This window comes from Balaenoptera acutorostrata, chromosome 18 (assembly GCF_949987535.1).
Source record: "Balaenoptera acutorostrata chromosome 18, mBalAcu1.1, whole genome shotgun sequence".
Lineage (NCBI taxonomy): Eukaryota > Metazoa > Chordata > Mammalia > Artiodactyla > Balaenopteridae > Balaenoptera > Balaenoptera acutorostrata.
In genome coordinates this window covers 53,188,928-53,201,077 of record NC_080081.1, presented here as the reverse complement: position 1 = coordinate 53,201,077, position 12,150 = coordinate 53,188,928, and the positions used below count along the sequence as shown (strand labels likewise).

General features: G+C 34.4%; 1 pseudogene; it reads right to left on the bottom strand.

The window, feature by feature from the left end:
• Window positions 1-4,784: 4,784 nt before the first annotated feature.
• Window positions 4,785-4,876, bottom strand: LOC114238481 (U6 spliceosomal RNA; annotated as a pseudogene).
• Between the last annotated feature and the right edge of the window lie 7,274 nt (window positions 4,877-12,150).

Genomic DNA, 12,150 nt, shown 5'->3' with positions numbered 1-12,150 from the left:
AGCCAAGATGATGGAATAAATGCTTGTTAATTTTTATTCAACAAATATTTATTATGCATAAAAAACATTCCAAGCAATATTTTGGGTCCTGGAGATACTATAGTAAACCAAAAAATACAAAAACCCTGCCAGGGAGACAAATAGATTTCCATTCTAGCCAGGGAGACAAAAAGACTAACAATACATGCAAAATATATTAAGTGTTGGCTCATGATAAACACTAAGAAAAAAATAGTAACGCAGGGAAGTAGACTAGGAAGGGGAAAGGGTGAAACATTTGATACCAAGAGAAGCCTCAATATATAAGTAAAAGTCAGATAAGGGCTGAAGGAGGAGAGAGAATAACACATGAGGCTGACTGGGAAAAGTTTATTCCAGAAAGTAGGGAGAACTTATGCCAAGACTCTGAGGAAGGAGGCAATCTGTGGATACATTGCAGGTGTCTTTGGGAAAGCATTAGGAGACCAGTGGTCTGTAGAGAAGTGATTGGGAAGGATAGTGGTGAAGTCAGAGAGAGAACAGGGCATAGACCATACAGAGACTCATGGGTTTTTTGTCTGAGTGTGATGGGAGCCATTGGAAACTTTTAAGCACAGCAGTGACATGATCTGAATTATATTTTAAAAGGATCACTCTGGCAGATAGATGGGGAAAATAGTAAAAGCAGGCAAGCCAAGGCAGGAGGTTTTGCACAATTTACAAGAGAAACAATGATGGCTTAGACCCCTACATCCAGTTTGAAGTAGTAGAAGCAATGAGAAATAGTAAAATCTGATTAACTCTGGTGTCGTAGCACAGCGGTCAGATGACCAGCTTCTAGAGTTCATTTGCACAGATTTGAAATCCAGTTAGTTACTTAAAACATAAAAGACAGTGGTCTATTTTTTTGTTTAACACTTCTCCCTTTTGTAAAAACAGGAATAATAATAATAGTAACTAATTGAGAGGTAATCTCTGAAGAGCATTTAGAACCATGCTAGGCAGGTAGGAAGCACTAAGGGTTAGCAAAACAGGGAAAGAGGAGGCACAAGGATTTGCTAATAAACCAAATGTTAAGAATGAGCAGAAGACAGGAGTCAGATGACTAAAAAACTGGAAGGCCTCAAGTTTTTCTTTACTAAAAAGGGGAATATTGACTTAGGAAGAGCAGGCTTGAGTGAAGATATAAGGAGTTCAGTTTGAGATGTTTAATGTCTTGGATACCATTTAGATATCCCTGTGAAGTAGACTACTGTAGGTCTGAGATCGAAACATGAACTTAGGAAGCTTTAGGATGTAAAGGGAGTATATGATGATAGAAAAGAGAAGAGTTCTAAGGACTCTTCTATTAACACTCAATTAATACCAATAGATAGACTTTATTAATACTAATACTAAAACATACAACTGTAGGGAATTGGGTAATGAGGAAGAATCAAAAAATGAGATTAAGAAAGAGAAGTAAAACCAGAAGAAGAAAAAGAGAAAACAAAACCAAGCCAAAACAAAATCCCCAAAAGCCTATGATATTTTGGAAGCCAAGAGAAAAGGTTTTTAAAGGTCAAGGGAGTCATCAACTCTTCAAGTAGAAAGAACACTGAGAAATGACCATTAGATTTAGCAGTTCTATAGTCCAGTAGCCCTAGTCAAGGGTTTCACTGGAGCAGTGGGAACAAACATCTTATTGGAGTGGGGGGTTCAAGATGGAATGAAAAGAACAGAAGACTTTCTGTAAAGAAAATAAGAGAAATGAGATCTCAACTGAGAGGAAAGTATGGTCAAAAGGTTTATTAGTTTGCTGTTTCTTTTAGTTTTTTGAAATACAGGATGTTTGCAAGTTTACATAAATGGTTCAGGAGAAAGGGATAATTTGATGAATTCGAGAAAGGGTAAACTTGCTGGAATATTATCCTTGAGTAGATCAGAAAAGATTGGTCCAATGTGAACTGCAGAAGTTGTCCTTAGCTAGGAGCATGGGCAGTTTAATCCATATAAGTAGGAGAAGGTATAGTATATGGACACAAACACATGAAGTTAAGTGGAAAATTGTGGAAGTTTTCTCCTGATTACTTCAATGATAAAGATTTAGAAGTTTTAAAATATGTCATTTCTGTTATGCAAGATGAATAAATTCTGGAGATCTAATGTACAGTATGATGACTATAGTTAATAATACTGTATTAATACTGTACTTGAAAGTTGCTAAGATAGTAAATCTTAAATGTTATCAACACACACACACACACACACACACAAATGATACCTACTTGAGTTGATGGATATGTTAATTAATTTTATTGTATTAGTCATTTTGCAATGTATATGTATATCAAACATCACATTGTGCACTGTAAATATATGTAGTATTTATTTTGTCAATTATAGTTCAATAAAGCTGAAAAAAAAATACACGACATTCTCAGCAAAGAACATTAATGAAAAAATAGTATGGTGTTATGGTATGAATGGTCACATAGGAGAGGAAATGGCACATACATACATGATACACACTTATGAATATACACATGCATTAAACGTATATGTGTATGCACATATATTCATAAACATATGTAGATAATAAAGAAAATAAATATTTAATTATATATGCATGCATATACATGCATGTATATATACACATGTGAGTACATACACACAAATATACATTCTTGTGGCAATGGGTGTCTATGTGTGTATAAATCTAAGTTACCCATTTGAGCCTAGAAGATCTTCACTGTTCTGAAATGATGTTTGTTTTGGGGAGGTCATGCAATTGTTGAGTAGAAGGACATTCATAGATAAAAGTGATGAATAAGAACAGTAGATAACAAAACCTTAGTTCAAGGTGAGGCTTAAAAATGTAAACACTGGATTTAAATTTAAATCCAGAAAGCAAGAGTAATATTTTTATGCTAAATTTTCTTAAATGTACATTTTCTTGAATGAAGTAGAAATTAACAGGTAGAAACTAAAGGCTGAGATTCTCAGTAGTCCAGAATATTTGTAAAAATATTTAAAAATAAAAGTGCCATCCCCTGGCTACTTCTTCATAGTGATCAGAATATATACTAACAGGACTTAATAGTAGCTTAGTAATAGGTTTTCTTTAGAGCCAGCAAGAAAAATTGGGCCGGTCTTGAAAAAAAAGTGTCCTCAAAGAATACAGAAAGTAATGGTTACTTTAAAAGAGGGAAAAGGCAGATTTGGCAACAAAATAAAGAGAGAGTGTGTGTAGCCACCTTAGGGATGAGAAGTAGCCCTTGGGCTTACTAGTATATAAATCACAAGGGTAGGAAATGCGAAGACAAATAGCTCCCTGAAGGCTATAAAGGTTACAGTGAGTCGAAGGCTGTAACCAAGCTAAGAACTATTCATGAACTGATCAGCAATATTCTTGCAAAAGATACACTGTAGACAGAGTGGTAGAGAAGTTGTTAATGCTCTTTTTTTGACAGCACAGCATCTGATGAGCCAGTGAGCACAAAAACAAGATAAAGGTCAATAAAATTTCATTACAATACACCAATCACACAAATATCAGATTTGGAAGACCAATGTTCTAACTTTAAATTAACTGCCAGGGAAAAACTGTAAAATCAAAGCACTTGAGGGTGATCTGTAAACTGGCATAAATGAAGTACATGGATCTTATATTATTACAAGAATCAATATATTTTGAGGGTGTGTTATGTACATTATAAGCCATAAAAATAATCTTAAGGCGCTGAAAGATTTTATTTAAAAAGCTAATCAAATGAAAGTCTTAGAAATCCTACTGAAGACCACATATTAGAACAAATTAACATTTATAAGCATGCTGATATATTTTAATTTGATAATACCCACTTCATTGACTATCAAATGAAGTGAGATTCAATGAAGGAGGTGAGTTTTATAAGGAGTTTTGAAGGATTATGGCTAGAAATGTATTTGAGGATAGTTAGATGTACGGACCTCAATTTTGCAGTACTCTATTAACACGTCTGTTAGCTAAAAATGAGATAGTCCACAAAAACAAAATATTGTCTCCACTTGCAAATAGTCATTAAAAAAAAATAGCCCAAATGAACTGCCAGGCTTTTATTCTGAGAAAATACAAAAACAAGTTTTATTTTGTTTCCAAAAAATCACTCTTTTACATGTTCCCTTCAGAGGAGTCTCTTTGATAAGTGATTCTTATATACTGTCAATGTGTTGAAAAAATGAAAGACTATATTAACTTTATGTTCTTCGATTGCATTGTTCATTGGTTCTACTATGGTTTGAACTTTTTTGAAATGTGAAATATAGTAGAGCATTCACTAAACACCTTTCTCAGAAATATTTATTGATGCTCTTTGCTTTGTGTTAATAACATCTGAATTGGCAGCTTTACTCTTCATACTGAAGCCAGCCTTAACACCAGCTGTGGCTACAGTGAGTGGGCCTTACAACCTCAGTCTGTTACACTCAGCACCTCTGTGTGCTTCTTCCCCATTGTGGAGGGATTTCTTGAATTCTAACTTGTACCATGTAGCTCAATCATGCTGGGTCCTTACACCCAGCTTTGCCTTTTCGATCTCTCTCACTCAAGGGCATGGGATTTTCCAAAGAAATTTAGAAACTGGTTGGGTGTCACTTCTACCTAAATACACTTACAAAAACTTTCCAACAGGTGACTGCTTTTATTACGTTTAAGGTATAGCAAATGATATCTTTGGACACCATGATCTGGAAGGAAGACCTTTCCTAAAGAGGCCAGTCAATTGCACAACCAGGTTGGTTTATCTCAGATTCCGCCTTAATCATTCTCAGATTATTATTATTTTTTTAATATGGAACACTTCAAGAATCCTTGCACAGGATCCAGGCTAATCTTCTCTGTATGATTCTAATTTTAGTATATGTGCTGCCAAAGCAAGCATCATTCTCAGATTATTCTCTCAGATTATTCTATTTCCATATTATTTTGCCTCATAAGTAAGGACACATAGGACACAGTAATACATCTCCAGGATTCAGAAACACTTAGACCATGTTTCTTTGTTGAGTCTTTGTCTTTTAGTACTAATTTATCTATTTGCAAATACATGTCTCTACCATGGGTTTCTCTAAGGTAGAAATGCCTTTTTTACCTTATATCAACATTACATAACAATGCGGTAAGTATTTAATAAGCCACTGAAAAGTTACATGTCTGAAGTTCACAGTAATAATAATAATATGGAAGTAATAAAGTTCAATAATTGTTATAAAAGTATGGATATCGTAGCTACTTATATCTTAAATGATTACTAGTTTTTGATGAAAGATATCAGAGTTGTATTATTTTAATTGAATAATTGTCTTTTTTATTGAGTCATTAATGCATGTTTGTTTAGTTTTCATAATTAAGATAAAACAACTATCAGAATTTGCTTCTACATATTAGGTCACTTCTTATGTATATTACATACATTTGTATATATTCTGTATATTCTAGTTTGTAACCAGTTTTTTAACATAAAAATAAAATCCATGTTTATTTTGCTCAGTACCTCCACAATCTGTAAGCTTTGCTTTCAATAATTCTTTTATATTTTATTTAACCACTCCTATAATTAACTAATCCCATATTAGTGTATGTTTTAGGTTTCCTATCTTTTCACTTTTCTGGATAAATGTCGTATAACACAACTTTGGCCACAGCCTACTTCTCTTATAATAAATAGCTGTAAATATGTTGTTGAGTAAATGGTATGCATTTAAAATGTTAATATACATTGCTAAACATATAAATATACTATTAATTTTAAAATTCCTAACAGTAGTTTGTATCTCTTGCTTTCTCTCTCTCTCATTTAAATGACTATTAGACATTTAAGTTGGTCAATTCTTCAGATTGTTGCACACTACTATCAGTTATTAATTATTATTAGTTTTATTTTAATTTTTCTTATTTCCTTCTCATCCATATTCCCCAATCGTATTCCTATTCCTCTCCCTCACACAAACACCCTTTTGAATGTGTTTGATATATACCTTTAGATACATACATTATTCTAAAATATAATATGTTCCTTTGTCTCTGTATGTATTTTTGATTTACAGAAATGATGTCCTGATTGAGAGCTCATTATTTTTCTTATCTATTACTCTCAGCAGTATACTGTATAAGATCTATTGGTACTTCTGAGAGTACATTGAGTTCGTGTTCTTAACACTGCATATTTCACATTTGCTTTAGTTCTCTAGTGATGAGAACTTAGGTTGTCTCCAACTCCCTCTACCAGAAAAAAATGATGCAATAAATGTGCAAATATATATTTTTTCAGACTGATACTAGTGATAGGGGTGTTAGAGGTTCTAGGTATACTTAATTTTAATAATTACTTTCAAAATTCTCTCTATGATGGCTAATCATCTAAGTTACACTCTTTACTGCACACTATGCATTTTTCTCTATATATTTATCAAAACTTGATGTTATCTGACTTTCTCTCTTTTGCCAATCTGGTGTTCATAAATCCTTAACTTATTGCTTTTCTATTTACACTACTTTAATCCTTAGTGAGAATGAGCATTTCCTTATAAACATGTTAGTAATTTGAATTTCGGTATCTCCTGTATCTTATGACCCACGTGGCAGAGCACCTGGCTTGAAAGCCTGGACCTGTTGTACAGTCTTCTCTTGTTCTGGGCCCCAATCAAAACTAGCATTCCTCATGTCACTGGGTAAATGGCCCACTGTAACACACCCAACTGAGGGATATGTTGCCTCCAAAATCCGAAGATGCCAACTAGACATGGAGCCTCTTTTTTTGGTTATAGAATGGGACAGATGTGAGAACTTATCCTTCACTTTAGAAGAGGTGTCTTGAAATGCCCTCCACCGCAGGACCCTTGGACATTTTACTGAAGTGGAAGTCTACTGAGTTTTTGTGGCATTGATTTTTCAGTTTTTGACATGCAAATATCTTAACATTAAGTCTAGAGTAGTTGCTACTTCTTGCTCATTACATCTAATCAGCACAATCTCACCAATATGATAAACTAATGTCATGTCTTGGGAAATGGAAATTTGATCAAGGTCCCTAAAGACTAAATTATAATGTTAAGGCTGGAGATAGCCCTTGAGGTAGAACAGTGAGAGCAAACTGCTTCTTGTATTTTTTTACTACTGGGTATCAAGAAAGAAGCACTGGCTGCATACCAGGTACCAGGGGATGTGTTAATTTGCTGAAGCAATGAAATCACATCTGGAAGAACAGCTGCAATTGGAGCCACCATTTGGTTAATTTTACAAAAATCCACTGTCACTCTTCAAAATCCATCTGTTTTCTGTACAGGATAAATAAGGCAAGTTGAATAGGGATGCAGTGGGAATCAATACCTCTGCACCTCTCAAGTCCCTGATAGTGGCAGTAATCTCAGAAATACTTTCATAAATGTGACATGGCTTTTGGTTAACTACTTATCCTAATTAGAGGCAGTCCTAGTGGGTTTCCATTTGGCCTTTCCTACCTCACTCCACAGGTAAAGGAACCAGTGTGTGGATTCTTCCAATTAAACAATCTAGAACTGGAGAAATAACCACAGGATGGACTCAGGGACCCACTAGACCCAACGTAAGATGGACCTGAGCTAAAACACTATTGATCACCTGACCTTAATAAACCCCTACTCTGAGTAATAGACCACAATGACTTATAGATCTCCTGGAATTAGTGTCATTTCAGAGCCAATATTCAGTAATCCTCAAAAAATCTGAACATTTCCTTTTCCCCACTCCTTAGTAAATCTGGTAAAAGGGCATATGTCCCTTTCAAGAAGCCTGGGAGAAAGATTGACAGTATGAATTTTGGTGATGTAGCTGGATTCTTTCTCAAGAGGAGTTAGCCTTTTCATTCAAGAAATTCTGGGTCTATAAATGGGTTCACATCTGAGAATTGATCGAGGGGACATAGTTCTCTGTTTTGGTGATTAAAGTTAGACTTTTGTCTAACTCAATCTAAAGCTCTGATTACATTTCATAAAGTCAGAATTTCATAGACTCCCTATCTCTTTCTCAACTATTCTGGTTACTGCTTTGACTCCACTGTCCATTATGGCAACCAAACTCACCTTGTCTCTGGTGACTGAGTTCTGCCCATTGTTTCCTGCCAGTCTGGGATCCAGTTACCACCATTGTACGTAAGGATCTCTGTGCACTAGCAGCACTTTCCACTGTAATTTCTGGCCTACAGAGAAGAGATACCAAAGATCTCTTCAAAGATGCTGAGGCTCACCTCACAAATGATTTCTCAAAGTAATGTGAAAGGTGTGTTTTCTGGACACTCTTGAAGTGGGTGAGCAACTCTTCCATGATTAATGTACTTTAACATTCCAATATTCCTAAGCCTTTCAACACCTTCCTCTACAGTATATCAGAGAAGTTCTTGCATTTTAGCTTCATGTAGTATAAACTATTTTTTGATCCATGTTTCAGGCAACCAACCAAACACACTGTTAGAGCTCTTTCTAACACATCAACCTGAAAAATTGAATCCAGAACCTTTGCTTACTTGGCCCATATTAATAAATCCAGAGTGAGCCAAGTATATATTCCTTTCACCATTTTCCTTCACTCTTTTTATCCTTTCCTTCACATATTCCCCAGATTTTTGTCTATATCCATTGGCATGCAGTATACCTCCTTGTAGGAAACATGTTTTACTTCACCCTTTATGACCTGCTGGGACTTGAGTGTAGTTATAGGTCTAGAAGCTAAGAGAGATGTTGTGGATGGGTCCTGAGAAGAATCAGCAATGTCTTCAAAGGCAACCACTTCAAAAAAGGTCATTAGTTTCTTCAGGCAAATCACGGTTAACCTCCTCAGTCTGTAGTGAAAGAAAGACTGCTTTTATTATCAAAGAAGACTCAACAGAATTTAGGGGTTCAATGTTCACAGATTCACCAGGATCTTGCCATTCCAATTTTCAAGATCCCATTCCTTCCTAATGAATGCCCTCTCTTTAACAGAAGATATCCTATTGAGATGGTCAAGAATTCAGTTTGTGTTATGATCTACCATTCACAGGATGTGACACTGTAATTGTTTTTAGAATATCAGTCCTATAGCCACAGGAAACAGGGTTTGTTTCAGGGCAGAAAAGAAGCTTTCAGGTAATGTACTCAGGGCTTGAACTAGGAATTTGATGTGCTCATCCCCTCTTTCTCCCAGTTTCTTCACTGCAGTTAGGAACAACCAGCCACTCTCAGTATACTCCTTATTTTAAGCCAAATGTTCTAAAGTATGAAATACATAGTTACCTAGAGTCTTACCTTATATATATATATGTATTTGTTAACAGATCCCAATGGTGATATTTTGTGCATCTCTAATGCTGCACCCCACCATGGGCTACCAATGTTCTCTTTATTAGTGGAAATAGAGTAATATGTACCTCTAATCAGATTAGAGAACCAATTCCAGAAAACCAAGAATCTGCTAAGAAAACACATCCTTTAGAACCACTTGTAACAAATTATCACAGAGTAGTTTAAAATAAGAGAAATGTACTCCCTCCCAGTTCTGGGGGCCGGAATTGAAATCAAGGTGTCAGTAGGACTGCAGTCTTCCACAGTTTATTGTTGCTTTTGTCTTTCCTTGACTCATGGCTGCATCTCTCTCTGCTCCATCTTCATATCACTTTCTCCTTTGTGTAACTGTGTATAAAATTTTCCTCTGCCTCTGTTTTACTTGTGATGGCATTTAGGGCCCACTTTCATAATCCAGGATAATCTCTTCCTTTCCAGATTCTTGACCACTATTTTTGCCACATAAGCTAATAGTCACTATTTTACCATATAAGGTAATACTTACGGGTCCAGAAATTAGGACATGACCTATATTTTGGGGGGAGGGGTCACCATGCAGCCCACTACACTCATTATAAGATCTTGTACCAGTCAATTTCACTCTGTCTTGCTTAAACCATGGCATTATCATTTGCATATGATAAGAAAAACTATTTTTACTATTTTTTTCCTGATGTTATGAATAATATCTCATTTTCTATTATATTTTAATTAACTATTGATGGTGCAGAAAAATACAGATGGTTTTATAAATTGATCTTTCATAGAAGACATTTGCTAAATTTTTTCAGAGTTCTAGAAATGTCTCTTGTTCCAATTGAGGTTTCTATATAGATAATCATAACATGTACAAATAATAGTACTTTGACTTTTGCCTACCAATTTTTGTAGCTGTTATATCTTATTTTTAAAAATAATTTTTCTGCCTGTAAATTCTAATCTTATGTTTATTAGTAGTGGCAATAAGAATCTTTATCTTGTTTCAGATCCTATGGGAAATATTTCCAATAATTTTTCATTAAGAATCATGTTTGTTAATCAAACATAAAAGTAGAGAGTACAATGGTACTTTCCAAGGGCTAGGAAGAAGGGAAGATGAGGAGATGTCAATGAAGTGATACAAAGTTTCATTTATACAAGGTAAAAATTCTGGAGATCTACTGAACAACAAACATAGGGTCTCTGGTTAAAAATACAATATTGTATACTTAAAAAATTGCTAAAGGGGTAGGTATAATGTTAAGTACCCTTACCACAAATGGAAAAAAAAAAAACCACGAAATAACATTTGTTATTATTTTTTTTATTTACACACTGGGCCAAGTTAAGAAAGTTCCTCTCTATTCCATATTTTCTTGTCTCAAGCATATTAATAACATTGTAGTAATTTTGTATATACCTTTCCTTTTTATTATGTGATTAGCACATCTCTTTGTGAGAGGTAAATTTAAAACTACAATAGTTTATTTGCTCTTTCCATCTTCAATATTTTAGTTTTTTTTTTAATACTATCAGAGGCTATGTATATAAGGTGTATATATATTTAAAGCTGTTATAACTTTTAAATCTTTTTCATTTCCAAGTATTTAAAGTATTACTACTTATGATAATTTAGCTTAAATTATATATAATTTAATATTAAAATTTCTTCTGTATTGAGTTATTTTGAGGTTTATGTTTGCCTGTTGTATTTGGCTTTAACAATGTAGTTTCAGAATTATGTATCCTTTTTAGTTCAGTGAACTACTTACAGACAATATATTGGATTTTTTCCCTTATGTAATATCTCTTCTGATTGATGGGGCTTCCTTATGTAATGGACTAAATGATGGTCCTCAAAATGACATGTGTACATCCAAATCCCCAGGACCTGTGAATATTACTGAAAAAAAAAGAAATGTGATTAAGTTAGGGCTCTTGAAAAGAGAAATATATCTTGAATTATCCAGGTGAACCACAAGTGTGATCATATATATCTTAAGGGAAAGCCTGAGGAAGGTTTAGGACAAACACACAGAGTACAAGACATAAGACAAAGAGAGGCAATGTGACCATGGAGGTAGAGATTGGATTGATGCAACAACAATTCAAGGAATGCCTGGATCGACCAGAAGCTGGGAAAGGAAAGGAACAGAGCCTTTGGAAGGGGCACAGCCCTTCTGACACCTTGACATCAGACTTCAGGACTACAGAACTGTGAGAGAATACATTTCTGTTGTTTTAAGCCCAGGTTGTAGCAATTTGTTACAGTAGTCCTAGGAAACTAATATACCCCATTTACACTTATTGTAAATACTCTTGTGTTAGCATTAATTTCTGCCATCTTATTGGATGATTTCTGATATAAAAATGTCTTTTGATTCTTAGTGTTCAATTGAATATGTCCATTTTCTTCCATGGGATTCAAATTTTAAAATCTTTAAAGTGTGTCTGCTTTCTCACATTTTAAATAGGAAAATTAGCACCTGGCTTGTCTTGCTCATAGATTCTTTGTTGTGAGGATTAAATTGTTTACCAGGCCTCAAGTCATTTGGCTCTACTTTGACATGGTCGCATCTCCTAGTAAGTTTAAAAACTTAGATTGAGACCTTGGATAACACACACTTATGTATTAGATATAGAGATATTGAATATAGAAAGAAAGAAAGGACTTTTATTCTGAGGTTATTTTATATGAAAATTCAGTCATGAAATGTATAACTGAGATAAGTATGAATGCATATATATGTACAGTACTTGATTTGGTAAAGTAGGTATAATAAAGACAGGTAAAGCATCACACAGTATATACATAATAACCTAAGTAAACCAATATGAAATAAATGAAAATGATGAAGTATCCATTACAATTATTTA